The sequence below is a fragment of the Podarcis tiliguerta genome (genome assembly GCF_965153285.1).
Source record: "Podarcis tiliguerta genome assembly, chromosome: Z".
In the NCBI taxonomy this organism is placed as follows: Eukaryota; Metazoa; Chordata; class Lepidosauria; order Squamata; family Lacertidae; genus Podarcis; species Podarcis tiliguerta.
Window position 1 is genome coordinate 38,171,310 of NC_139553.1, and position 25,699 is coordinate 38,197,008.

The window sequence follows — 25,699 nt, forward strand, 5'->3', positions numbered from 1 at the left end:
TGTAGATATTCCCTCACTCCTTCTTCCCTGGGGGGGGTGCAATTTTGGGGGTCCACCTCAGGTGCCGAAATGTCTTGGACTGGCCTTGTTATTGGCCAACCTTAATTAATGCTATGCAGTTATTGTAATATCTCTTATGCCCCCATCCCCAAGAACTTTGGAGGGTGACAACATGAGAACAGACCTTTTCTGTGGTGGCTTCCCATCTGAGGGCCACACGCCAGCAGTGAGTGTGACCGAAAGTAATAAGGAGCAAAGGAGCAATAAATGTGAATTTTACCTTTGTACCATATGTTAGTTTCTACACACCCCCTCACACCTCCCTCTATCTTCTATCCAAATAATCAGAGTTCAATAACATATTCCAGCCATGCAAAAACACTTCAGAAATGAAGCAAAGTCAGCAAGAGGTGTAGCCTGGGGAGAGGGACATGGCCTCTGGAGAGTTCCAGGGGCCAGGTAGAGTGAACTGAAGGGCCACATTTGGCCCCTGGACTTGAAGTTCCCACCCCTGTTGTAGCCCCTCTCAATTAGAACTTCCAGAAAGTGCTCATGTTCTTTCTCCTCCCCCAGTAAAATGATTTTAAACACACACCATGCTTTGCCAGTATAGGTCCTTTAAAAGGTCTTTTAAAAGGTCTATTTCCTGGCATTTATTCACACCACACATTCACTTCAGCTCAGGGGTATTTTATCCAGATGATAAATAAGACAAAGTACTGGGAGGGGGGTTGGAAAGAAAATTCTAAATATCCCTCTTCCTTTTCAGACTAGGCGATGAGTGATTAAATGGCTAAGCATGGAATGTAATTATTGACAAACTGATAAAAGAAAGCAGAGACTGGCTTATTTGCTTTGATTTTTCCCACATCATAAAGAACTGGCAGTTACATTTAATTTGGCAGACGTTTACCTGACTATTATGGATGGAGGGAATCAAACAGGAATTCCGAGAGTTAGCAGAAGCAGACTAATCATGCACATTTGGATTGGCTATTTGTAGCAATAAAGTTAAGTAGTTTAGCTCTGTGTCCCTTACATGCTGCAACTCCTACGCAAAATAATTGAGAAACGATCGTGCAGCTGAGATAGCTGCACAGTTAACTTTCAGGGGGTGTTCTACCAGCAGAGGAAAGTTTCCTGCATGAAGTCAGACCATGGAGACCATCATAGCTGTCAACGTTTCCCATTTTTTTAAGGGAAATTCCCTTATTCTGAATAGGATTCCTCACAAGAAAATGGAAAAGTTGACAGCTATGGAGACCAGGTTCAAATCTCCTCTCAGCCATGAAGCTCACTGGGGTGACCATACAATAACGATCTTTCAGCCTAACCCACCATGTAGGATAGATAGCTGTGTGGATAAACTGAAAGAGGAGAGTACCATGTATGACATCTCAAGAATTTAAGAAGAGCCTTGCTCGATCATGCCAATGGCCCATCTAGTCCAGCACGCTGTTCTCACAGGGGGCAGCCAGTATGTCCATAACAAGCCTGGGAAAAGGTCCTGAGTGCAACGGCACCCTCCCCACATGTGGTTCCAAGCAACTGCTATTCAATAGTGGAAGTAGAACCCAGCCATCATGACTGGTAGCTTTATCCTCCGTGAATCTTGAGCTCCAATGAAGAAATTTGGGAAATAAAATCTAAATAACCAATAAATAATTGTAACTATTGCCTGTTTGATATTCTTCATTGTTGCACTGATAGCCCTCCAAGGGTTTTTCTGTTTGTTGTTGCTTCAGAAGCATAGAGGTTGCTGTTGTGCTAAATTCCACGGTCACATCCTAAACCAGCTGGATTGAGATGACTGTTTTACAATATGTCTGCAGACAGTTCCTTTGGTAATTACAGGAACACCGAGCTATGTTGTCAATTGAGATGGCCAGCTGTGTTTACTTTCAGGCTGGGAGGGAGAATGGCCAGTAGTTGAGACCATGCTGATCTTTCTCACGCTGAGAATTGCTGAGAGTGAGAGGGGTAACCTTCTATTTGTCTTTCATTCTCTGGCCAGCAATTGTAACCAAGTGATCCTACTTTACCTTTCATCTCTGAGACCATCGTTCCCCAGAACAATAGGGAATGAATTCCAACAATTGTGATTGTGGGCTCATCCTTTTGTGCCATGTTTCTAGGCACAGGTCTGGAATTTCCAGGTCTGTGTCTGGGTGGTGTTTGTTTGTTTCATTCTGCTGTTTTCCCTGGGAAATCAGAACAAACAGCAATCATGTTTCTCATGGCTTACCATTTGTTCCAATTCAGTGATAGAATGTGGGTTTTCCCAGGCAAAACAAAAACCGCTCAGACACAAACCTGGAAATCCCATACCTGTGCCTAGAAAGTGCAGCACAAAAGGAAGTGTTGCCGAGCCCCAAATTTCATGCTGAAGACTTATTTGTCAAGAGGTGACCTGTAAATCACTGAACACTTGGACAAACACACTTTCTGATGCTGCAGTTGATTCAAATGTTTACACCTGCTTCTGTTCAGAGCAGGGATAGCCTTGTGCATGGCCTATAGCTAGGAGTGATTGGAACTGTAATCTAATAACATATGGAGGACGCTGCAATGGCTACCTCTGGTGCAGAATATTTCTAGGGAAATTAAAACTGACCCAATGTGTTTCAGTAACCACAGCAATCCACCTCAACAAGCGTGTTGGCTTGAGCTGCTTGTATGAGCAGCGTAACACTGAAGTGAAAAAGGGAGCAATCCTACAGACAAAGAGCTGGTCTAGAACAAACAAGTGCAAGTTCAAGCTCGTGTAAAGTTACACCAGATCCAAAAGTGGTTCAGCAGTAGGGCTGCTTCTGCTGCTCTGCCTAAGGGCTCAACCTGTATCAGGAAGTTTTAAATGTTTGACATTTTGTTATGTTTTTATATGAGCTGGAAACTACCCAGAGTGGCGAGGGAAACCCAGGCACATGGGCAGGGTATAAATAATAAAACTATTGTTACAAATTATTATATCTGCCCTGTGACTTGTAGGCAGGGGTCCATGATTTGCAAACTCTGGTCTGAGTGTTTTTGCATTCTGTTTCGTTTTTGACCTGCCACTTTCCCAGGGAAAACTCACTGTTTACCACTGAATCAGAACGAAGAGTGATCTGTGGAAATCCTTATTGCCATTCGTTCCAATTAAGTGGTAGTAGACCTCCCCCACACAAAAGAAAACCTGGTCAGACATGTGCCTACATTTTGCGGCACAGATGGAAGTCTAGATAAGCCCTAAATTTTGCAGAGAGAAAACATCTTAGAAAACAGTATTCTGTGCTGGCTTTCCAGGTTACATAAGAAGAGTTTGGATTTGATATCCCGCTTTATCACTACCCAAAGGAGTCTCAAAGCAGCTAACATCCTCCTTTCCCTTCCTCCCCCACAACAAGCACTCTGTGAGGTGAGTGGGGCTGAGAGACTTCAAAGAAGTGTGACTGGCCCAAGGTCACCCAGCAGCTGCATGTGGAGGAGCGGGGAAGCGAACCTGGTTCACCGGATTACGAGTCTACCGCTCTTAACCACTACACCACACTGGCTCTCATAACTTGAGCTTAATATGCAACTTAAGTCAACCGGCTCTGGTCCTACCCATGCAAGCCCCTTTTTGGGAGACTTATATCAGTCTTGGCTCAGCTAACTTCAGTAAGAGCAAGAGTTATCGCGGGACGCAGGCAGAGGATGGGGTAGTGCCGGAAGGAGGAGCTGGAGAAAGAGAGTTTTTGTGTGGGCAAGTGATGGGTTGCATAATGCAAGAGAGGGATTTGCAGTGTACAGGTCTGCTAGAGGGGAGCCTCGGGTTTTGCGCTGGCAGGGGGACAGAGGGGGCAGAATTGGAGAGCGAGAGAAGGGGTTTGCACAGTCCTGGTGGAGAGCGGGGCAAATAGAGGTGAGTGGGTTGGAGACAGAGACAGAGAGTGAGAGAGATGGAGTTTGCATGGGCAAAGGTGGGTGGGTCTTAGTGCTTTTGCTGTCATTTTCGTTAAATATACCAGTGTAAACCCTGTGTGCCTTTGTAATGGATTGCTTTGAGGTCATTTCTTCACCAAGGAAGGTAATTTTAGCCCCCCAGTTCCTCCCTTGACTTGTCTCATATTTTGTCCAACCTGTCCTTTATTTTTCCCTACCAAAGGCAGCAATCCTACTGGAAGGGGAAGGGGCAAATGCATGGTTTCCCACAACAAACTTAAAATAAGATTCAACAATACTGAAACTGGATCAACAGTTGTTTCCAAAATTCATGGATGGTCAAATTATGAGGGCCATTTCATCCATAATTCTCTGGAGGGAGGAAGCTTGTGTTATGTGAAATGGGAAACTGCAACGTTCAGACTTCTTCCTTTTATTTTTAAAATTCAGGTAGCTGGGGGAGGTAATTTATTTTCTAAGTACATGCAAATCTATTCTCAGTATCCATTGGAAAAGCTCTGGCCAGTGTGAACTGTAGCAGGCTTAGTTAAGACAAGCTTTGAGAACCCCATTACTAAAATAGACTTTGAGAATTAAAAAAAAAGCCCTGTCCTTAAGAAAAGGCTTGCATCATTGCATAAAAACTCAGAAGCAGCAAATATGCATTCTCCAGCAGGTGTTGTATTGTGTGTTTGTGTGTGTGTGTGTGTGTGTGTTGGAGGAAAGCCTTTACAATGGCCACTATTTTAATTAAGATCTGCTTATGCTACGTGAGTCTATAGATTATATTTCTAAAGCGCTTACGCTCCAGCTGTGTTCTTCTTTTCTCAACCCTATTATTACATATTATTTTCTCCTTTAAGCTGCTATTACCATTTTAAGAAGTTTTCATCATTTTCTCCCAATTCCAAGACAAAAATCAGATTATGTCTGGCACTAAGGGGAAGTAAGGAGGGAAGGGGGGGTTGCCTTCTCCCCACCCCACCCCACGCTAACCTTGAAGGAAAGCAAAGGAGACCAGGTTTTGCCTGTAAATAAATAAATAAATAACCTTGCTGGTTAAGGATAGGGGAAAACCTGCAGTGAAGGATACCTGTTTTTCAGATTGTGCATTATTTTGGAAAGTGTGGATTAGGTAAGATCACCTTTAAAAGCAAAGTTAATTTAATTCCTCTCCCATCTCCATCATTAGGGAGAGTAAGGCTGCTTCTATCAGATGAAGATGACCAGCATGATAAGTCAACAAATTCATCTAATGTATTATGGGGGGGGGGGGATTATTGCCTGTGGGAGGGCAAGGTGCTTGTAGGATTGGACATGGTGGTCAACAAATGTTTGAACCTTGACTCAGAGAGGTGGGGGCACCACTTGCAGCATGTCAGTCAAACAGCAACATGACTTGGGACAACACTACTTACAGTTTGTACTGCCTGGTGGCCCTGAGACTGTCTACTACCGTCAGGCCCCCTGTCTTCTATTCCGCTAGTCCCAATGGGCTCCAGTCACCACTCTTCTCCTTGAATCTCCTAATCATGCTGTCCTTCTGTCCTTGGGCATGATGAAGGATGCTGCCCCTTCACCAGCTGCGGGTACCATCTTGTCTTCTCCCTTTGGCAGTAAAACCAGTTTGGGTTGTCCATATGGGTTGGGGTTTTTTACAAAATCAAATCAAATCTCTCAGGTGTTTTAAATTTATTTATAAACAAAAGCAACAGCAATGCATAGTTTAAAATGCATTGTGTCGTGGCTTGTGTCTCTGGAAACAGAATATAATAATTTAACTAAACTACCATAAGTGCCTTCAACTTTCAGTATCTTAAGTAATTGCTGCACAGCGCCAGCTAACAAGATAGCAGTGAATATTCTAGAAGCTTCCACACAGGGACAGACAGTGTCAAAAAAGCCGGTAGTTTAGAATTCAGTCCACTCAATCTCCTCAGCTACAAACCTTCCCATTATTTAGAACTTCTGTTGCTGCTGCTCTAGCTATCGATCTCCTCTGCATTTGCTGAAGTAAGATCAGATTTACCTCAGTGGAAAAATCTGCCTGCTGCAGAAATATAAGATTTTATTTTTATTTTCAAGAACTGCTTCTGAGCCCAAGAAGGTCTCTCTTTTTGGAGGGGAAAGAAGTTTATTCGTCTGAAATCTTACATCCCATATGATATTAGCATCATAAGGGTGGCCATTGAGATGATTAAATTGACTGAAACACATTTTTAAAAAGTGCTGGCAGCTGATCTAATCTGAGCACTGTATGCCATTTAAAAAATTTCCATTGTAATAATTGGCTTTATTAATTCATTGTTAATCATAAATGTTTTTAAGCGATGGCACTTAATCTCACTTGAGGGTGCCTTTCCTGTGGCAACACCGCCATCTATGGGCAGATTTTGTTTTAGTGTCTCCGGGATTCTATATCATTTTAATTTCATACGGGGAGAAAAGGGATATTATTTTTTGTAGCTGCAGAAATGCTGTGGCAACTTAGAATTGGTTTGTGGTAAGTGAACAACTGGTTGTTTTTCTAAATACAAGAAGTTTGGTATTATGGGTTGAGCGACTTACATGCTGACCAGCCATTGTGCTTTGCTTCAGAGGACTATAGTGGAAGCTTTGTCCTGGCAGAAAGACTGGCCTCCATTATGGGTGGAATCAGCCCTCCTTCTATACCTAAATAACAACAAAATGGAAGACCAAGTGGGAAGGCAGGGCATGCAGCATGAATAACCCTGTCACTATAGGGGCATTTCTTTGCTCTTGAATTTATTGCAGGAAATTTTTGTCCGTTGCTTTGAGCACCTCCTTAGGGTTACAAAGCAGGATATAAACATTCTAAATAAATAATTGATGTTGAACACAAACTATGGGACTCGCTCTCCATGAGACAGTGATGGCCACCAAGCTAGGTGGCTTAAAAGAGGATTAGACAGATTCACGGAGGAGAGAACTATCAGTGTCTACTACAGGGGTCAGCAAACTATGGCCCATGGGCCAGATCTGGCCCAATTGCCCTCTGGATCCGGCCCGGTTCTGCTATTGGCACAATCACCGTGTGGTTTTTTTCCAAGTTTTCTGGGGGGTGCTATTTTTTTGCGATCTTCCCCCCGGACTACAGCTCCCAGCATGCTATGAGGTTGCTCAGACTTCCGTGATGCTGGCCAGTCCGAAGCCTTGGCAACCTCAGGCCTCCCCTCCATTGGCAGGTTTAACGCAAGCCGGTGGCCAATGACGACCCTTCATGAGACTCGCTGCTCCAATTGGGGTGAGGCGCAGGGCAGGGCACCTTGTTCATGTCTAGCTCCAAGAAGGGAGGAGGAGAAGCGAAGGGGTGGGAAGAAGTGGGAGCAGAAAGCCTGCGAGGAGGTAGGAAGAGGACTCTTCTGTGCTGCTCGACGGTGGCACATTAGCAGCACGGTCATGGACAACCCAGGGTAGGGGCCCTTCCCAGCTGGAAGGTGAGTGGAAGTATCTCAGCCACTCTGTCTCTGAAGGAAGGAGGGATGGAGGGAGGGAAGGCATATGGGCACACGTGGTCCGGCCCACCACAAGTTCTGAGGGACAGTGAAGTGGCCCTCCGCATAAAAAGTTTGCTGACCCCTGGTCACTAGCCATGATGGCTGTGCTCTGGCTCCATAGTCAGAGGCAGTAATGCTTCTGGATAATCGATGCTGGAAACCATGGAGTGGGGAGGATGCTCCTGTGCTTGGGTCCTGCTTGAAGGTTTCCTGCGCACATCTGGCCAGCCTCTGTGAGAACAGGATGCTGGACTAGAGGCATCATTGGCCTGATCCAGCAGGCTCTTCTCATGTTCTTTAGGCAATGTATACAGATTTCAAAACGTGGCAAGTCAGCCCTGCTCTGTTCAGAGGTCAACCTGCTAGTTCCACTGCTTAGGGTCTTGGTCATCTGCCCCAAAGTCCTTGCATAGTGGCACCACTGATTTCAAATTCAACAGACCCCTGATAATGGAAGGGAAAGTATCACAAAGTATGTTATGCAAGAAACAAGCTATACAGTAGAAGCCACTGAACAACACATATCTATAATATGAATACAGTGGTACCTGGGGTTAAGAACTTAATTCGTTCCGGAGGTCCATTCTTAACCTGAAACTGTTCTTAACCTGAAGCACCACTTTAGCTAATGGGGCCTCCTGCTGCCACCATGCCACTGCTGCGCGATTTCTGTTTTCATCCTGAAGCAACTTTCTTAACCCGAGGTACTATTTCTGGGTTAGCGGAGTCTGTAACCTGAAGCGTCTGTAACCTGAAGCATCTGTAACCCGAGGTACCACTGTACTAACAGTTCCTGTTTAGTTCTTTGTCTTCTTTATTGTGTGTATGGTTGCTAATTTATCCCATTGCTTACTTTGTCCCTGATGGTCTCATCCCCCCCCCCCCATTTGTGAGCCTTTTCTCCTCTGTTAAATTTATTGCTGGGTTCCATGAGAGCATATATATAGTGCATATATGCACATATGCATATATAGAGCATATATAGGATATTAAATCTCCTGAATTATCTTTTAACATTTCAAGGGTTGTTTTAATGTGTTCAGGCCTGGAGTACACTGTGGGGTTTTTAGACCCTGACAATATACGTTGCTTAAAAATGAATAAATCTGAAGCTGTAAGCACATTTTTCATTTGTTTCTGAAAGAAATGGATCTGTGAACCCAGCTGGTTCTTATAATTCATCTTGACTTGCTGCAAGATTTTGCAATATGCCAGCTGACAATTGATTTTGATAATCTATTCTCTTCTAAAGCTACAATAATGCACAAATGCTAGTGTTTCCCTGCTTAAGCATGACATGCAATGTTGCTTTGAGAATTTTCCCCTGCTGCTCTGGACCTAGGGCTGAGATAGTACAGTGGTACCTCGGGTTACAGACGCTTCAGGTTGCAGACACTTCAGGTTACAGACTCCGCTAACCCAGAAATAGTACCTCGGGTTAAGAACTTTGCTTCAGGAGGAGAACAGAAATCATGCAGTGGTGGCACGGCAGCAGCGGGAGGCCCCACTAGCTAAAGTGGTACCTCAGGTTAAGAGCAGTTTCAGGTTAAGAGCAGACCTTCAGAACAAATTAAGTTCTTAACCTGAGGTACCACTATACAATGATCTGAAAGACTGGACTAAGACAGAAAATGACAGTGGTATGGTGGGATTGGTGCTCATGGTGAGTTCCACTGATGATGATAGTGATTAATACCTATCTGGCTCTTCGGCATTCAGATTGTGTTATAATTAACAGGACTGCAGTTAATGGGGAGGGGAAGCTTAACCCCTTTCTCTTCTGCTTGAGTTCTGATGAAAATGCCTCTTCTGAAGCTGCTGTTTGCATTGGGAGAAAAACCCCTGTAAGGAGCGGGGGGGACCCTCTCTTGTGTCAACTGTAAGGGTTACAAGCAGGTGGCATCACTGCTAAATCAGTTCCTCTTTGTCCCATCTATAGATTATCTAAGGAACCAAAGAAGCATCAATGAGGGAAAGCTGTCTATCTGATTTCCAAGTCTGATCATTGTTCATTTGTTTTGATTGATTGATTTTTGCCATCAAGAAAAGCCGCTATGCATTTGAGTCAGCTGTAATTAAGAAGCATGCATTCTTAATGAATCCGTTAATGACAGCTGTTTCAGAAATCAATGCTCACTCCTAAAGGATGTGTTCCATTTTTCATTCAATGCAGATAAAATGTGTGTTCATCAGATAGTCTCCTGAGGAATTTTTTTTACCGGGTGTGCTCTGTTAGCTTTATCATAAATCTTTCAGTTGTAAAATACCATTATCACATTTACTGTTTTTGTCACCTTTGAAGTGAACAAGATGACGCAGTGTTGGCAGATGCAGGCATGCAAGTCTTTCAGAAAGCTCAGTACTGTATTTTGTCAACCCAGGTTTTGGAGAGGCCTGTTTCCTCTGAGGTGTGAGATCTAGGACATGTAATGATTTGGGAGGCACTTCTATAAGCTACAAATATGAGTTACTATATCAGAGGTGTGCAGAAAGTTTGGTCCTTCCGATGCTGGTGAACTACAACTCCCATCAACCCCAGCAAACATGGTCATGTATTGCAATTCAACAACATCTAAAGGGCCAAAAGTTCTTATCTGATGGTAGGGCAGTGGTTGTGCTATCTCTCAAACTATTTTTAGGGTATGTTTGTGAATCACCTTGAGTCTCATGTAAGAAGTGGTTAATAAATTATTGTTCATAATAATATTGACATTTCTTCATTGCTTCCTACAAAAAAATGTCTCAAAGTGACTTCCAAATATATAAAGTACCAAACAGCCTGTCATTCATTTAAACCATTTAAAAACCAAACGCATAGAAAAAAACATGAAACACAACAAATATTCTCTAAGGTGTTCATCCAACAACGAGAATAAAAATGACAAATCTTCCCTCGCCTCGCTAAAGATGAGCACCTGCAAAAGGGCTCTATTACTGTGGTTTTGCCCACCTAGCCACTAATAGCCTAAGAAAAAGAGATCAATGGTCCTTAATGATGCACATCCCAACTGGTCACACTACGCTTTTATACAGCTAGATTGAGGTGAAAGACTTGCTGCACAATCGTAGTGGGCAATGAAGCTGACAATGAGCCTGGCAAAACAAGAAGCAGTGACCCAGTTGCTTGAGCAATGCAGTTTCTCTTCCCTCTCTGCCTTGGTGAAAGCAATGGTAGAGCTGTGTTAGATTTCAGCCATGTTGTCATGGAGCCAAATCTGATTGGCTCCGTGACAGTTCCTGTGACGTCATCAGGTTTATAAAGTGAACGCCTAAGGATTCTTTTGAAGGGGAAAAAAACCTCACTGAAGCAGCATTAAATTATGGAATCTAATGGTGGGTGAACTAACTGCAGAAAAGAGTGCTAATAAGGATTTTTGACAGATCCTTTCTTACGCCCTCCTCCCCCCCCCCCACACACACACAAAAAGAGGAAGAAATTATTTGCACTGAAAATCAAAGTTCACCAAAACTGTAGCATAGCGTGAATCTTTGCTACACTTGATAGGGAGAACTAGATAATGTTTCAGGTATCAGATCTATTAAAGCAATAGAAATCTATATATATATGTGAGTGGCTTGAGTCACTACCAAATATCACCCAAAGCAAAATACATTGTAAATGAATGTTGATGGTTCAACTGATGCAAAATGTGAAGAGAATGCAAGTAAAGGCAACAAGAATTTCTATTTAGTTAGCTTAAAGTGATAGGTGAATGGAGAGTGTTTCTGTCCTTCCTCTACATTTATATAAACATGGATGCAAGGTGGCTTACAATAAGTTGAGAAAAATAATTGCCAGTAAGCAGCAAGAGGACAGACGGAAACAATTATAAAGCAGCAGCACATAATAAACCATAAAAGTACATAAAAGCCATTGTCGTTAATTAAAAGCTCATGCAAAAAGTCACACTTAGCCTAGACCCTAAATGAAAATGGAACTACCACCAGGTCATACTCAGACTGGTCCCATTAACATTAATGGACTTAATAATTACTTACGTAAGCCCACTGATATAAATTAATCTAGTCTGTGAAAACCTAGCCATGGTTACTTAGAACTATGGTAAAAGGTAAAGGTACCCCTGACCATTAGGTCCAGTCGTGACCGACTCTGGGGTTGCGGCGCTCATCTCGCTCTATGGTCCGAGGGAGCCGGTGTTTGTCATGTGGCCAGCATGACTAAGCCGCTTCTGGCGAACCAGAGCAGCGCACGGAAACGCCATTTACCTTCCCGCTAGAGCGGTTCCTATTTATCTACTAGCACTTTGACGTGCTTTCGAACTGCTAGGTTGGCAGGAGCAGGGACCGAGCAATGGGAGCTCACCCCGTCGCGGGGATTCGAACCGCCAACCTTCTGATCAGCAAGTCCTAGGCTCTATGATTTAACCCACAGTGCCACCCGCGTCCCTTAGAACTACGGTAAGTCCTACTAAATTCAATTGGGCTTACTCCCAAATCACTGGAAATCTTAGTTGGCAACAATGCAATATCTCATGGATCACATATCTCAAACCTGGAATTTCACCATGGAAATGGGCCTTTCCCCAATAGCCACTCAGGGAAATAAGACTCATTAGGTCTTGTGTGATTGGCAGACCATGAACCTGATGGTTTCGTGGGAGGATCGTATGAAAAAGCCATCCAAATGGAAAACAAACACTTCAAGCAACCATACAAACTCCTCCTATGATACCTGCTTAACCCAGAAGCAACAGAACAGAGACTGGGAGTCTTTTCCAGATGTTGCAGGACTTCAGTGTCCATTATCTCTGACCATTGGTCATGCTAGATGTGACTGATGGGAGCTGGAGTCCAGCAGCTTCACCCCTACAATAAAGAATGTGTACATGGTTGCTATATCTACAGCACTTTGGATTTTATTCACCCCGTCATTTATAAATAAGCTTAAAGACTTTATCAAGGGAAAATGCAGGACTGGAACACGTTTCTCTTTTTCTTAGCAAATATTCCACTGACTGAAAAGCATGAGCTACATAATACATTACTCTAAGTCAAATGTTGTCTACAGAATGATCTTTGAAACCGTGTGATTTTTATATGCAGCTGTAAATTGAGTTGTTACCACTCTGGTATTAAGTAATAAGAAAGTTTATTGTTACACCACTGTAAATTACTGTAATGGATGACTTCTAAGATAAATACAGTAATTTCAGTATTCTTACCAAAGTAGTATTTACCACAGTTGTACTCAAAAGACTGTAATTTTAGCATAGTCATTTTTACCTAGTTTGTCTTTAACTTGGAAATTAATATAAATTCGGAGATGGATCACAAAATCCAGACATCTATGTGCAAACCCTCCTACTCATACTTTGGTATAGTGGCCTTGCGAAAAGTAGACTGATTAAACTGTTGTCCTGTGCCTGCATGCCTATGATTCCTGTAATTATGGTCAGTTTAAATGGTTGCCTTTGCAGCCACAATAGACTTCTCTGCCTGAAAACATGTAGGAGGGTAGAGTATGGATGGGGAACCTTTGGGCTTTTCAGAGGTTGTTGGATTCCAGATTCCATAATCCCTGACCATTGGTTGTGCTGGCTGGGGGTGAGGGGTGTTGCAGCCCATCAACTGGGAGGTGGGGGGACAGGTTCCCCGTCTCTGTTTTATAGAAAAGCAAAGTGGTACCAAAGCAGGTCAAATTATCTCTCTCGACCAGAAGCAGAAATGTAAAAACAAAGCAATTTTCAATGTGTTTGTTTTAAGACAATGTTCACCTCCTACATGCCACCCAGCCATAACATAAGATATTGTGGATAAATCATTCACGATGTGTCATGTGATTGTGACAGTCCATGGCAGGTGGTGAGGAACCTGTGATTCTCCAGATGTTGAAGTTCTATGCCCATCCACCTCAGCCAGCAGAGCCAATGGTCAGAGTTATAGTCCAACAATGTCTAGAAGTCTGCAGGTTTACCAATTCCTGGGATGCCAGGGCCCATTCACTTTTGCAGGCATTGGCTCATGGGGCCCTGACATTCATGTAAAAATCAGCTGATTGCATTAAAAAAACCCAACAACCCACATTGCAGTCCTCCAGTTTCTAGCCCTCAATGTTCATTTTCTTACTCATTCCCTTTATGCCAACAATGCATCATTTCTCAGTGCAGATGTCTCTGCGAGCACCCATAAAAGGCAGAAATTTCACCACCTCTGTCCTTCTTGGGCGCAAAATTAGAATGGCAGCACTGCTGAAACAGTGCCCTCCCTCCCCAATCTCAGGATTCCTGCAGTGGCAGTGGAAACTACACTGTGTCAATATTCTACTGCTCACACCTTCTGCAGTTAGCAGTGAAAATGCCTCTGGACATTCTGTGCCATCACTGCAGCTCAGAGGATGGCTTAGTGAGAAAGGTGGCACAGGGATCAAGTGACAGACAGCTTCTTTGCCTCTTATAGGTATATGTAGATGCATAACAACATTGCATAACATGTGCATGCCTTTTATGAAGACAGAAGTTATTGTTTTTTAATAGAAACTGATGCATTTCTGTCATTGGGGAAAAAAATGGGCTAATGATCTTCAGTATATCCAACACCCCTCTTTCTTCCTGTGATGGGCAATTTGAAAGAAAGAAAGAAAGAAAGAAAGAAAGAAAGAAAGAAAGAAAGAAAGACACTATCATTGACAGCCACAATTATCAGCATTGCACATTAAGAGTTGTGTGGTATCTGAGTTGTTCACTATGTGCCAGAATGCGGGAGTTTGATAACTGAGCCTGTCAGGAACATACTGAAGGTCAGCAGATCTGTGCCTAAGACTGAGAGTTAATAGTAAACATTTTATTGTATGATTCAGCAACACTCCTCAAGTAATCTTGTCATTCATCATTGTTAGAACAACTGCAAGGCATAAATGTGATTAATTTGTTTCTACTCTTTGGAAGATTTCAAGGCATATATCATTCTTGCCAATCAGACAACTCACTTAAAGAAGCAGGCGGAAAGCAGAAACATCTGTTTGTTCAATGGCAATGCATATCTTTGTGTGTTTGCTTCAATGCAGAATTCCCAGTGTAATCCTGGCATTGTGTTTTTTTAATAATGAAAGGGGCAGCTCTCTGTGTGCCTAGGGATGTATGCACATAGCTGTATTCTCCACTGAAGCGAACCGGGAAAACAACACATGCATGGATGCATGTGCTAAACTTAGTACATACAGAGTTCAAGACTGGGGTGTATGCATACAATGACTTTTTGTTTAGCTTCCTCTCTCTGAGGTTATATTTTAGCAAGCCCATGCATGTAAAAAAGCAACATCCTATCACTGGCATTTACATGTTTCTGATGGCCCCAATTTAATCCCTTTCCTTTGCATATCTGTCTTGCAGAGGTTTCTATATGGTCGAAACTGGAATCAAAATAAGAATCTATATGCATGAGAAAAACACTAAATTCATGAGCGCTCTTGCGCAAAATGTTTGTGTGTACATGTGTGTCCTGAAAAATAAAAATCCTAGTAATTGTTCCCACAGCATTCCTGAAGATCCTTCTGAAGATGCCTTTTACTCCATTAGATTATTGATCTATAGCTCAGTGTTGTCAACTGAGCTATAATCCTTCTCCCTAGTTGGCACTGTCAGGCTAGCTCTTCTGGTCAGAATGTGATGCTATTTTCACCACCAAGTCTATGGGTTTCATGCTCATGCTGGTCTCACAATGTTTACAGACTCCTAAAGGTTTTCCATCCTTTGCAATCAATCCACAGCATTGTATGTTAAAATGAACAGGTCATATGTGATGGGACCTGACAAGGCTGTCAGGCTGGATTGGCAACAATCAGACCAGCTGATAAAAGGCAGCTTCCAATGTACTATTTTATTTTATTTTATGTTAATTATGTATTTATTTATTGTTGTATTTATATCTCCAATTTCCTACAATAATTTCAAGGTGGCGTGCATGATTCTCCTAATTTTATTCTCACAAGAGCCCTGTGAGGTAGATTAGGCTGAGAGTCATTCAGTGAGCTTCTTGGCTGAGTGGGAATCTGAACCCTGGTGTTGCAGGTTCTAGTCCAGCACTCTAACCACACCCCCACACTGGCCTTCTCTTTAGTGTCATTAAAGAAAAAAACATCCTTCAACCAACCCATAACCTTGATGTGCTTCAGTACAGCACAAATGGCATCATATACTTCACAAGCCTTCGTAAACTGCATTAGATGAATCATACCAATATTAGGAGATGGGACAAGGACTGGCAATGAGTACCAAGGACAGTGAGTACTTGTGTCATCTTGCTGTCATCCAGATGTTGTTGGATTACAGCTCTTATCATCCCTGACTACTGGTCATGCTGCCTTGGACTGATGGGAACTATTGTTTGAAGGAACTGGAAAAAAACAAAGTGGGAGGATGCTGAGACAAGATATCGCAAAGGAGGAATGAGGAGAACCAGAGAGGCATTCTTAGGTGGTTCAGAAAACAATAGGCTAAAAAAGAAGGACTAAAGAAGGAGATGAAGGCAGCCAGATTAGCTGAGAGAGGGGAGATGCTTCAGGGTCAAGGAGCAAAACCACAGGGGAGGGGGGTATAAGGAGGAAGTGACTGAATGAGACCACAGTCTTTGTTAAGCTTAAACATGAACTGCAAATCAGATACAGCGAGTGTGTGTTCTGTCTGCAGAACACAGACTTAAGTGGCTGTGTGATTAGACTCACAATAGCAAATGTTACTTCATTGATTGCACAATTTAATTCCAGCAGGGTGGGTAAGTTAGTATGTAGTAGCAAAGAGAGGAAAGTGTTGTGACATCTGCAATTGCTCTATAGCCTGCATTTAGTCCAAACAGCACACTTAGGTGCCTTTCCTGCAACTGTGGGCAGATTTCCAGCTACTGAGATCTTATTTATTTATTTATTTGTTTGTTTCTTAATAGATCCCCTGACTTCACCAGCTGGAGCCAGGGGCAATAAAGTGTCTTAGGAGTGAAGCTAGATGCAAAATGGCATGTCAGGGGGTAGAGCCAATGACTAACTGTACTCCATGAGTCTGGATAGCGTGGGAGAAAACGATCAACATCTGATTTAATAATGATCAGGGTTTCTACCGTTTTCAGGAACAAAACTGAAAATGGGGTTGGGTGGGGTGGGGGTGGAGTTAATTCATCATGGTCCATCTACCTAATCTACAGTTTCTGAAACAACGTACGACTCAAAAACATAGCCATCCACTTTTACCTACGGGACCGCCTCTCCTAGTATGTCCCACAGAGGATCTTACGGACTTCAAATAAAAACATTCTGAAGGTCCCAGGCCTCAGAGAGGTTAGGCTGGCCTCAACCAGAGCCAGGGCTTTTTTGGCTGTGGCTCCAATCTGATGGAACTCTCTGTCACAAGAGAGTAGGGCCCTGCGGGACTTGATATCTTTCCGCAGGGCCTGTAAGACAGAGCTGTTCCACCAGGCTTTTGGTCAGGGCACAGCCTGACTCCCTCCTTTGGCAATCTCCACAGAATTTTAGTTTAACGGTTGCCAACAATTTGATTTTGATTAATTTTTATAATGAAATGTTTTTAGAATCCTGTACTACCGGTATTTTATTGTTGTTAGCCGCCCTGAGCTCGGCTTTGGCTGGGGAGGGAGGGATATAAATAAAAATTATTATTATTATTTATTATTTTGCAGTGCAATTCTTTAGTCAAGCAATGTACATATACTCAGGTAAAGTGTGCATAAAAATAACATGTGCTAGTGAAAATAACATACAAAAATGCATTATGTCTTTGCAGACATGTACGCGACATGAAATTGCATAGTAAGTGTGTATCTTGAGAGGAATTCACCCTAAACAGCTGTTGAATTTTCATGAGGACTTTTTTTTTAAAATGATGTAGAAATGTGGAGAACTGAATTTAACGGCTGGAAAAAATGAGAAACCCAAAATTGCTCTTCCCTGCTTCACAATCATTTCCCACAAAAATCTACCCCTTCCCCCCCCCACACACACACCCTCACAAGCTTTCACCATTTTATCAGCCTGACTTTGCAGGGGGTGGGCAAATACCTTTGTTGTTGTCATTGATATACAACAGAGTAAATCCTTTTCAATCTCCTGAAAAGGACACAATCTGCCTTCCCTTGTCTGCTAGCTGTCATGTGATGGCCTTAGCTAATATCTCGCCACATCCCGGAGAGATAAGGAGAGCACCGAGGAAAAACAATGAAAAATTATGGTAGATCGGAAAGCGGTCGGTTCCTGTGGTGGCCGGTGGCCCATTGGTAATGGTAGGATGGAAAGCAGGGAAAGGGCAATATTAAGAGGCACCAGAGGCAGGTAAAGCCACCCTCGAATGAATTGAGAAGGCAGGCAGGCAGATGGGAACTGACTTATGGCCTATTGAGGTTGGTAGGGCAGTGCCCCATTTGCCCCAATGGACCAAAAGCATCCATTGAGTATTTCCATGGGTGTGGCCAGTTCCCCTTCCATTTCCTCCAAATGAATGGGGAAGCTCAACATGTTTTCAGGAATCCTGAGACAATACTGTGGAAGGAAAGCCAACCACACCATGATGGATCTGTGATGGAGCTGATAGGTAAAGGGCAGGATGGAAAAGAAAAGTCATGTTGGAAAATTTCTGGTCTTGTAACAGATGAGTGTGTTTCTCTTTGTGTTGTTCAGTCCCCCCCCCCCTTTTTTTTTTTTTTTTTTGGCTAGTCAATGTTAGTTTTGCTTCCATAATGCAATAGTGGACAAACAAAGCTAAAACAACTCTGTATTTAGCTCCTCCCTTTAAAGCCTTCCTTATCTGAGGGCATGGGGCAGTAGCCACCCACGTGTGTGTTTTGCCAAGAACAGTCATTTTAATTTTTCCGTGTGTAAAAAAAGATAGACAGTTGCATGCTGGGGGAGGATGGGGATTGTATCCATTTTAAGCAAAGTCCCAGCAAAGATCTCCATATGACATTTCTACATGCAGCTGATAGACAGGTCTTGTCACACCAGCTATCGCAGTATCTCTACGTGTTGTCAGGCACCCTTCCTGGTTAATTTGAGGCTTTCCTCCCATTCTCAGCTGTTGCTCCCAGTTTGGCTTGCTGTGTAAAATTACAATTTGTCTATGTTGCAACAACAAAAATAACAACCAAAGAGAACAGCAAGAATCTATGGCAATCAGACATCCAAATTATAATTATTAAGTTTGTAGCATTTCCTCTGTCCTTTTTGACAACCTGGGTTGGGGAGGGGATAAAAAGTTTGGGCGCTTTTCAGAATTCTTGGATCTAAAAAGCAGGAAAGTCATAACAGGGATATAACCAATGTATTCTGTCACTGAAAAAACCCACAGACACCTTGGAGCAAACACCTTGGAGGGAGTAACCAATTCACCTGACTTCAAGGTCATCAGTTGCCTGTGATAAATCTAATAGGGCATTTATACTCAAGGACCTAAGTGATGTAGTCTAATGTCCTGGGGTGGTCCTGGGGAGACAGGCAAGCCCTCCACATAGGTGAGCGTAGGCATTTAACCAAGTTGCTAGGCAAAACTGTGAGCTGGGAACTTAAGGTTCCTAAATGCTGGTCCATACCTCCGTGCAGGCGGAACTAAATCAGAGATTTAGGAATGCAGATAAGAACAAAGAAATGTGGCATTTTGGTACCTAAAGGATCACCTCCAGCCATATGTGTCCTCCCATGCATTCCATTCAGTATCGGAGGCCATGCTCTGTGTGCCCCTGCCAAATTATGTGTGGCAGATGTGTACAAGAAGCAAGGTCTTCTCAGTAGTGGCACCAACCATCTTGAATGCTATCCTTAGAGAGGCTCCAACACTCCGTGTTTCTAGGCATTTTCCACCCCTGTCCTAAAGGTTATCAAGTACCTATCAGGTGACATTCAAAGACAGATGAGTAACAAATTATTAAGTCCTGGTCCTCACTACAGATTCACTCACCAGCACATTTTGCATTTTGTGATTCTGTCTGCAATAATAAATAAGTTAGGGTATATGTTGCTTAGCTACACATTGCTTGGTTTCCACACCTTTCCCCTCTTGGTTAGAACTCAGCGAAATCAAAGGAAGCATTTCTATTGTCATGATTAGAATGTGTAAGAACAGGACACATTGTTCTAAATAGGGAGGCAATAAATCTAGAATTTGTGCTCAAAGTGGGGTTGGGAAGGGTGGTGCACTCACTGGTTGAGCATGTGTTCTCCCAGGTTAGATTCCCAACATCTCCAGGTCTGGCTGAAAATGTTACCTGTCTCAAACCCTGGAGATCTGCTTGTAGTTATTATAGGCAGTAGAGATCAGGATGCGTCAATAGTATAAGGCAGCTTCCTGAGTTCCTATGATCAATGTCAATAAGGTTAGATGGAAACAGCTTGAACAGGCTCAGCAACGAGTCATAACATTAGAAGTAAATAATAGGCTAGAAGACTGTGGTGAAACTACATGTTTATTAGCAGATAAAAGGGCTGTAGGTTAGGGGTTGAGCATATGCATTGTATACAGGTCTCAGGTGCAATCCCTGACATCTTCAGAAAGGGCTAGGAATGTCCTTTTCCTGAAAACCTTGGACAACCACTGCCAATCAGTGTAGACATTGCTGAGCTTGATGGACCAACCGTCTGTTTTTGTATAAGGCAGATTTCAATATGAGGTGTTGTCCCACTTCTTTTCAGGGGGACATTCTCTACACAAGTCTAACCATCCCCCCTTCCATTTTTCTTCTCACTTTAAAAACTATTTTTTTCCTCTCACACACATCTTGGGTCCTGACTAGAATCCAAAACTGTCCAAAAGGTAATTTCACAATTAAGCTTCAGGGAAGATTAAATACTAGAGCCGCATTAGGAGCTGACAATTTAGCAATCAGTTTTGATACACCAAATTCATGATCTGAATCTAAAGTTTCCATTTTAATTCTTTGTACTGGCTTCAGGTCATGAATTCTGTATATCAGATCTGCAGCCAGATTGTCAGCTCTTGTCCTAAACAGTGCATGGATAAACATTGCCTGTCTGAACTGAAAGAAAGAAAGAAAGAAAGAAAGAAAGAAAGAAAGAAAGAAAGAAAGAAAGACATTCAGATTACACTCTTTCTATGGGAGCAAAAAATGAAAAATCTTTCAGCAATTTCTTGCTGAAGAATAAAATCAAATTTGAATCTAATGAGTCCAGGTATACTTATGAGTCAACGATAAGGTAGTCTTAGGTGTAAAACATTCAGAAACATTCAACAAATATATATCCAGACCTTTGTAGCCTAACCGGCAATTTAAGAGAAAAGAAGTGTCCTGCTGGAATAAAACAAGCATGCGCCTCCTCAGACTTCACAAGCTCTGCTTCTGAATTTTTGGGACCAAAGGTTCTCCAGCTCAGCTGATTCCAACACCTGCAGGACCAATAACCTCCTGAGTAAAATTATAGCTAGAAACCTTGTTTAAGTCCTCCATTAGGTCCAATTGCAGGTTCCCATGCCTCTTGCTCTCAGATACATGAATCAAGTCTGACTCCTGCTCAGTTTCACTTGGAGCTCTCCCTGGCCATGTTAATTTGCCTGTACTCTCGTCTCCCTTTCCCAATCTATCCATCATTTCTGCCTGGGGGGGGGGGGACACCATAGGCCTCTCTCACCCTCAACATTGTTTTCAGAGGCTATAGTAGCTATCCACAGATCTCTATTCTCACTTTAATTGGATTATCTTCCAATTGTGAGGTCCTTGGCCCAGCAGCATCAGAAACACTCTCATGAACACTCTCATGTTCCATGTTCCTTCTTTTCCTTCTTTTCTGTGTCCTCCAATGCACAGAGGAGGTGCCAGGGTGGCAGATCTTCTTCCTAACCTCTCACGGCTACAACTCCGCCACCCACCAAGCCATTAGCACTCAAAGCTCTAATTGAGATAACTTTTTTCTCAAGGTCATCATTACATGTTCAGTCATGTTGAGTAAAAAGCTGTAAAAAGAAGAAGAAGAAGAAAGAACGCACCTGGCTGCTTCCGTAATGGTTTGTGTATCAGAAAATGGGAAGCGTCAGGCAGATTGGTTACAGATTATTTCGCAGGATTAGTTACACCTTCTGGAGATGCTTTTCTCGGGACAATATACTCTGGGTTCTGAATCATCCACCATAAACTACTAATTTTGCATCAGGCACAAGCCCATCAATTTGAGTCTAATTATATTCTTCCGTGTGAGATATAAAATACCTCAGGGTTTTCTATAATAAGCCTCATTAATGTGGATGAGAAATAATTCTGAAATTCCTTCTGCCAGGGCTAATGTTAATACTGATTCTAATTGTTCTTAAAGGGCATTAAAGTGCAGATTTATATATATATATATTAAAAGAAACAACTTTAAACTAATCATTTAACAAAGCCATTCTTATAACCCCATAGTTTAGAATAGTGGGTCTTAATTTCCTGGATACTTTGCATCATTAGCTGTCATGTGTGTCTGGAGACTGAAGGAAATAATAGGTATTCAAGGGAATATTCCAAAGTCAAGAGTGGCTGGATAAAATGCTAGAACTCTTCTGGTAAGAGTCAAAAGTATCTCATTTGTTCCAGGTAAGAGAAAGGTGCATTTATGTTTGAGTTTGTGTGTTTGTGTAAGGCGAAGATATGTCTTGTGCATTGCCACATTCTCAAATAGTGACAAATCCCTATTCTACAGGAGTACATAGTAGGCAATGTTCAGGGTAGCTGTTTGATCAGCCTTCCTGGTGATTATATAAGGTTTACTGTTGATACTGTTGCATTTTTGAAAATCCCTTGAATGCATTGTTAACAATATCCCCAGTTGTATCAACCCTGGCTGCTGTCCAATGTACAGGTAAGCCGGTTTGAGGGCCATTGAAACCAATACGACTTGGCAGCATTGCTGCCCTGGATTATAGCCACTGTGAACAGATGTAGTAATCAGAATTATGACAAGATTGTTCTATGATGCTGAAAGGCACTAGGGTAGAAATTTGATGACAGAAACATGAAGAACACACTTCTTCTTTTTAAAAAAAGAAACAAAATGGCTGCACCATGTTTACATTGGGAAAATAAAAATTAAGTGTACATTACCACCTGCTGGTTGACTGCTGGTATTGTTTGTATATCAGACTTTAAAGTTGTCATGAAATAATGTAAAACTACCCCCCCCACACACACACTTTAAACATTCACCCACAAACGTTTGGCACAACCCTTCAATTGCATGGTTCACGCAACATATGAATTCGCTGTATGCTTTGATTTATTTTCAGAGCAAGCTTCAGAATAGGAATCCAGTGGAATATACATCATCTTAAATTAAGCTGGCTAAATTACCCTTATTCCAAACTCTGTTCAGGAATGGAGCTACTGCCAGCTGAGCCCGGCTTGAATGAAGACAAACCTTTAAGATAGAGTTTGACTTAAGACCAGCATACATTTTCCCAGGTTGCCAGGTCACATGACTGAGCAGAAAGACATTTGGAATAAGTGTCTCTCCTTGTTCCATCCTGACCACATCACATGCCCTGAACACCCCATAAATTGTGCCAGCTTAAGTTCTACCAGCTGAACCTGGCTGAGGTGGGGTAACGGACTTGTGCCTGCATATCTCCAGCTCAGCCAGGTTGAAAGAGTTACACCAGTGTAGTCCTGGCATAACACCAGCTCAGCAAGGATGGCCCAAGACCCACATATTCCAAACTTACTCATCCTAACAGATCTTGGATTTGCACTGTTAGTTCTGTTTTTAAAATACAGAACAGAGTTTTCACACTCCAGAACAGAGAACTTCCTGTTAGCTTCAGTGCTCTCACAAAGTTCCAGCTCCTGCTCCATTTCTGAAGTGAATGAGAAGCTCCCTTAGCTTGGGAGAGCTAGATCAGACCCAAGGGTCTTTTATTATTATTATTACTACCCTTTTTGACAAGTAATACACATTCCTAGACGTACAACTTGACAAACACCATGGATTCATTGCATGGTCACAGCAAACCACAGTGACCCACAACTCGTCAGGTTGCCATTGGCTTAAGGGTACTGCTATCATTCCTAAAAGTGACAGGTTGCATTTGTCACCAAGCGTGCTGTAAAGCAAAAGAAATATGTTATGGAGGGGGGAACTTCTATGTCAGAGAAAGGAAACAGAGCTTCATGTTAAGCTAAGTGTTGAACTGACATCTCCCCTTACATTTCTTTTTTCATATCCTGCTATGTAAAAGACCAGCTCATCCAATGACATGTACATGTAACACTAAAATGTACTCTTGAAAACCACACTAAGTAATGCAAGCATGACAATTCATCAGCCAGTAGAGGTTAGAGTGTAACTCTTGAGCCTGGGAGACCAGGATTTAAATCCTTCCTCAGGATGACCGTGGTCCAGCTATGATCAGTATAACATACCTTGCAGGGTTCCTTTGGAAATAAAATGAGGAAGGGGGAAGCCATGTGCCAGGGATCTGTTTGCAGGGGAGGGGGAGAGAGTGGAACATACAGAGAGCCTCCTCCTCTGTTGAGCAGCTGCACTTCGTCAGAGTCTGGGGAGGGGCAGTTTTCAGGAGACACTGAAGATGAGAGGAGAGCGGAGCCAAAAGACTGCTACCAGGGAAGCGAATGAGCAGCTTCCGTCGCATAGTTTTCCACGTAAGGAAAAAAGATGGAGAGGGGGTTCTTCCCAGTTTTCTTTGCTGGAGTGGAAATAGGAAGAAGGCACTTCCGGATTCTGCTAGCGATTGAGGCAGGCATGGTTTTGTGCACTGTACATAAGTTTCGCACTCAAAACCTGAAAAGACAGGCTGGAGTCCTTCGCAAGAATCCACACAGGTAGGATTGAAATGTAGTAAATAAAATAATGTGATAAATAAACAAAACATAAACCTTTCCACAAGGGGAATGTTGTGGTAGGAGGCCCTATGGTGAAGAGTCTGGCCTTGCCATAGCAGATTCTGTTCCCCTCTTCGCCTGCCTCCCTTACTCTTCTCAAATCCTTAGTCCTACAATGGGTGGTGAAGGGAAGTTTGCTTCACTATTTTGGGCCGCTTGGAGGGTGGGCAAAGCTCATTGGTGCTTCCCTACCACCTCATTGCTGCTGACTGCCATTGTTAGCTGCCCATAAGGCCCACAGAACTGCCTGCCCTCATCAAATTTGCAAATTTGCAGAGCTTGGAAGGTGTTAAAAGGAAGAGGCATATACATATATAGTACCAGACTTTCCATACAGAGATAATAATAATAATAATAACACACCAACAACAACTCCATTCAGGTTCGTGTAAAGTCTTGCATATGGGTTCAGCAATGCAGTAGGGAATAATGTGGATAGCTGTTTGGAATTTACCCTTGAGTGCCCAAATAGCACAATATGTTTCTGAAATATTGAACTCCCTGTGTGTTTGAGCTGCTGTGTGCATAGGGGCGGGGGTATGATTTTTACAGCAGAGCAGGGTAGCTATGAAAAATTCATAGAGAAGAGCATAACTGTGAGGAAACTGCTTTAGAGTTAGATAAATATGTACAGTTCCATCTTACAGTTTAGGGTATAACGCTTGAAGAGTCCAGTGTGAATGTGTCAATGTGGCGTCAAGGGTCGTAAGGTAGGAAACTATTGGGGATGAGAAGGCTGAAGTACATTCTGGCAATAATGGAAACAAAAATCCCTTACCTACAAAACATCTCATCCACAAATATCGATGTCAAATAGAAACCCAGATATTCTCTGAATATTTCCCAAGAAATCAGTATTTGACAGCCAGTGGTAATTGCTGCTGTTTTTTGTGTTGTTGTTTTGACAACTGACCATTTTTTAGAGTTAGTTGTACAGCAGCATTTAGTGTGGTGATACAAGGACTGGCATGCAGTGGTATACGGTATTAAGTGGCATTCAATGGCATTCCTATTTGGTTGCATTCAATCATGACACAGCATGGTATTTTAGACTGCAAAGTCCTTGAAACAGAGGCCCGTCCTCTTTCCATTTTGTAAAGGCACAGTGATGGCATTTCTTCACAACAGTTTCAGTAAACAGCTTACAGAGTTTCATATTTGATACCTAGAAAAATCAAAACAGCCAACAAGTGTAAAGCATTGGAATTAAAATGCCATCCACAAAATTAACATCCTGATTTTTAAATTGTTCTGTTTCCAACCTTGTTTGTTTTTTTAATTTAAAAAACAAGTGATGCAAAATTTCAGTTTTCTTGCAGAATTTTGTTTCCACTGTAATTAATGTGTTTATGAATGGAGCAACCAACATGGTGAGCACAGCATCCCAATTGTAGCCAGCTACAGCCTTCCTGACTTTAAACTCCAAATTCAGGAAAGGCAGT

General features: G+C 42.5%; 1 long non-coding RNA gene across 1 annotated transcript; it reads right to left on the reverse strand.

The window, feature by feature from the left end:
- Positions 1–5,427: 5,427 nt before the first annotated feature.
- On the reverse strand, positions 5,428–24,117 carry LOC310668955. Its single transcript, XR_014506934.1, has 3 exons — positions 23,778–24,117; positions 6,472–6,576; positions 5,428–5,511 (listed from the first exon to the last, which is right to left on the reverse strand). It is a non-coding gene; the product is annotated as an uncharacterized lncRNA (long non-coding RNA).
- Positions 24,118–25,699: the final 1,582 nt, after the last annotated feature.